Raw genomic sequence first — 3,680 nt, 5'->3', positions numbered from 1 at the left:
GCTAGGTGACGCAGGGTGGGTGGGTGGGTGGGGGCTTGTCCAGTTTCCTGGTTCTCTCTCAGAAATGCTAGGCTAACAGCCTGTCCAGGGGGAAGCTCTGCCCAGACAGGGGTTTTCTGAGTAATGGTGATGATAATAACTACCATTTACATAGTTACTCTGTGCCAGGCACAGTTCTAAATATGCTTTATGTGTTCTAACTTGCTTAATCCTCTTAAAAGCTCTGGAAAGTAGATGCTATGATATTACTTACAGAGACACAGAATGCTTAAGGAACTTGTCAAAGGCCATACAACTTGCTAGCAAATGTGGAATCTGGATTTGAAGCTAGGCAGCCTAACACCATAATCCCTTCTCATTTCTCCTCTTGGGATTCTGGGCACATACGCACACCTACCTGTTGTGTTTTTCAAGCTACAAAGTCTGGGACTTCAACTATACAGTCAGCTATGTGGGAGCCAGCCATCTTCACCACCACAACACCAGATGGCCATGAAATTTGTGTAACCACCATGCTATTTGGCTTCCCTAGCTAGTCTATAATGGCCTTTGGCTATCTGTATCACCCAGATTAAGCAGAGATTCATGAGCCAATTTCTTCCTACACCATAATGCCACCTAATTACAGTGTCCCCTGGTCATAAGGTAAGGACAATGTGAGCTAGTGGCATTGAAAGTTAAAGTGGCTGGATCCCACATGGCTGACTTTGAAGTTTGAATCCTGGACTCGGTGGCTTAAAAGACGCTGGGCATATGTATGTGCATACCCTAAATCTCTAAAGGAAAATGGAGCAGGGATGGTGGTGAGGCTCTTCCCCTCGAGGGGTAATTTCTCATTTCCCCTCTTCCTCCATCTCTCTCCAGCAAGCACAAAGCTAAATTATTTTTTTTTAGAGAGAGATTTTTGCTATAGGGCATTTACACTTGCTGGAGACAGAGAAGGAAATTGAGAAATCACCCCCCAGGGAGATGGCCATGCTTCAATCCCTTGTCCTCCATTCTTCTCTCAAGATCTTGGATATGCAAGTATACACATGGGCGTGAGTGTCAAGACGCCGGATCCAGGACCTTAACCACACTCGCCCATGTAGGATCCAGTACCTTAACTACTACACTAACTGCTGGCCCTCCAAAAAAAAATTAAAAATTATAAAGTGAGGATGAGGCAGTTGCCTGTTGTCGTTACACAGCAACCATCCTGTGCATTTGTCTTCCAGGTCAGGGGGCCCAGGATGCTCTAAACTAGCAGGCCTGGCTAGGTCTGCCACAGGCCCTCAGGACTGTGGGACAGAAACTGGACTGTAGCTCAGAGCCTGGGCCTTCCGGAATCTGGCCAGCATCAAGGTAAAGAATGTGAAGTTCATTAGCAGTTTGCAGTGTGAGAGCTGAAGGTAAGGCAGGGCCAGGATTGTCCAGAGGAGCCTGGGAGTTGCCACCATAGAGTGCAGTGAGGGGCAACAGAGGGAGGGTGTGTGGGCATGCCCCACAGTGACCCTGTGTCCTGCCTAACAGGGCTAAATTGCAGTAAGCAACTCCTCCTCCTCCGGGCTTGGTGTTTGTCAGAGGAAGAAGCAGTCTCCCTGCAGGTAGGAGTTTTATGTGTTTGCAGCTAACAAACTCATATTTTTTTTAAAGAATTATTTTATTTAACTTTATTTATTTATTTAAATTTGACCAGAAAGAGAGAAGGCAAGCTTACAGGTCTGGGACTTGAACTGCAGTCGCCCATATGGGAGTCCAGCGCCCTTAACTACCATGCTACCTGCCGGCCCTTCTTTTTTATTTTTTTTTTCAATTGCGTGAGGGTGGTGGGTTTGCTACAGTGACAAAGAGGGAAAAAGCATTCCTCTAGTGAGGAATGGTCTGCCTCCTGCCATAATCCCTCTCTTCTATTTCTCCCTACTTCTGCATTTTGGGCACACACCAGTAATGCCTGTGTTTTTTATTTTTTCCACCCAAGTGGGTAGATCTGGGATTTCAACTACTGGATTGGCCTTGTGGGCTCCAGCTCTCTTAACCACCAGCCCAGGGACTGGCCCCAAATGCACTTTTTTAAAACCAGTGCATATTGCTCTGTCGGAAGGTCTAATCAATCCAAGAACACTTAGGTTCGCTCTCTCTTTTTAATGTTATGCAAACTGCAACGAATAATTCCTACCACCCTCCATTTTTTCAGGTTTTTTTTTTTTTTAAGTTTAATTATAAGATGTGTGGGCTTGCCAGAGAAAGACATAAAGAGAAAGAAAGAATGAAGTAGAGTTGAACTTTATCTTCCAGTTAGCCAGCTGAACCAATGAAATGTATTGAACTACCAATCTTTTCCCAATGATTTGAAATACTACCTTTATCACGCATCAAATTCTTAGATCTATTGAATCTCTTTTTCAGTTTTCTATTCTGTTCTATTGATCTGTTGGTTTATTCCCAGGTCAACACTACAAAATGACTTTATTTCTTATTAGAAAAGCAATAAAAGCTTATTCAGAAAGATCAGAAAATACATAGAGACACACAAACAAACAAAAAGCACTTGTGATAACTACCTTGGTATATATCACTGTAGATTGTTTGATTTATATGAATATGTATAAATATATATTTTTAAAGTAAAATTAAGACTATGCCAAATAAACAAGTTTTGCAAGATTTTTTGCTTCTTGATATTATGCTTGCTTGCCAGTTGTGTTCTTTTTTTAATAATTATTTATTTTATTTATTCATTCATTTATTTTTTAGTTTGACCAGAGAGAGACAGAGGGTGAGAATGAGAGATAGAGGAAGTGAGAAAGCAAGCCACCAGATTCAGCACTTGAACCCTGGTCGGCCATGTGGGAGTGTCCAGCGCCTTAACCACCACACCACCTGCTGGTCCCACAGTTGTGTTCTTTTTTAAAACTTTTTAGTTGTAAAATATAACATGCATACAGAAAACAGACATGCACACAAAACAGGCATGTTTGGTTCAATGATTTCTCACAAAATGAACCCTCATGCAACCACTACTCAAATTGAAAACATTGTTAGGATCCTGGGTGCCCATTCTGTTGTTGTTGTTTTTAATTTTGCCACAGGGTGCATGTGCTAACAGGAGAAAGACAGAGGAAAAATGAGAAAATGTGTGTCATGGCGCTTGGTCACTCTGCAGTCTCTTCTCTTCCATTTCTCCCTCCTTTCAGGATTTTGAGCATGCATGCACATGCACCTGATGTGTTTCTCAAACCACTGGGTCTGGGATTCTTAATCATGCATCTGGTCACATGGGATCCAGCTGCCTTAACCACTATACCACCAGTTGACCCTTTTTCATTCTTAAAGTTTATTTGTTATTATTGAATAAATTATAAAAAAAAATTTAAGAGAGAGTTTTGTTATAGAGTGCGTGTGCTTGCCAGAGAGTCAGAGAGAGAGAAATCATGCCCTAGGGGGATGGCCGCACCACAATTCCTTCTCTTCCATCCTCCTCTCAGAATTTTGGGCATGCAGGCGCACATGCCTGGCATGAGTTTCAAGCCACCGGGTCTGGGACCCACCACGTTAGATCATGTAGGACTCAGCACCTCATCCACCACACCACCTGCTGGCCCCTACTAATCACATCTTAAGTAAAAAAGAAACAGATAAAATAATCTAATGATTTTTGTTTTTTTTTAAGTTTTGCTGCAGGGTGTATGTACTCCCCA

The 3,680-nt window shown here is 42.6% G+C and overlaps 1 protein-coding gene across 5 annotated transcripts in view; it reads left to right on the top strand.

The window, feature by feature from the left end:
- AP3S2 (adaptor related protein complex 3 subunit sigma 2) overlaps positions 1-3,680 on the top strand; it is a 109,864-nt gene that overhangs the window by 22,166 nt on the left and 84,018 nt on the right. For 2 of the 5 annotated variants that reach the window (XM_027773557.1, XM_027773553.1), the window contains exons 5-6: positions 1,218-1,344; positions 1,513-1,586. The exons of 2 other annotated variants lie outside the window; for them this stretch is intronic. The gene's annotated coding sequence lies outside the window, so the exon portion shown is untranslated. The remainder of the gene's footprint in view (positions 1-1,217; positions 1,345-1,512; positions 1,587-3,680) is intronic. One more of the 5 variants, XM_027773554.1, reaches the window with a different exon arrangement.

This window comes from Tupaia chinensis, unplaced genomic scaffold (genome assembly GCF_000334495.1).
Source record: "Tupaia chinensis unplaced genomic scaffold, TupChi_1.0 Scaffold000359_1, whole genome shotgun sequence".
NCBI lineage: Eukaryota > Metazoa > Chordata > Mammalia > Scandentia > Tupaiidae > Tupaia > Tupaia belangeri.
This window is presented reverse-complemented; position numbering and strand designations above follow the sequence as displayed.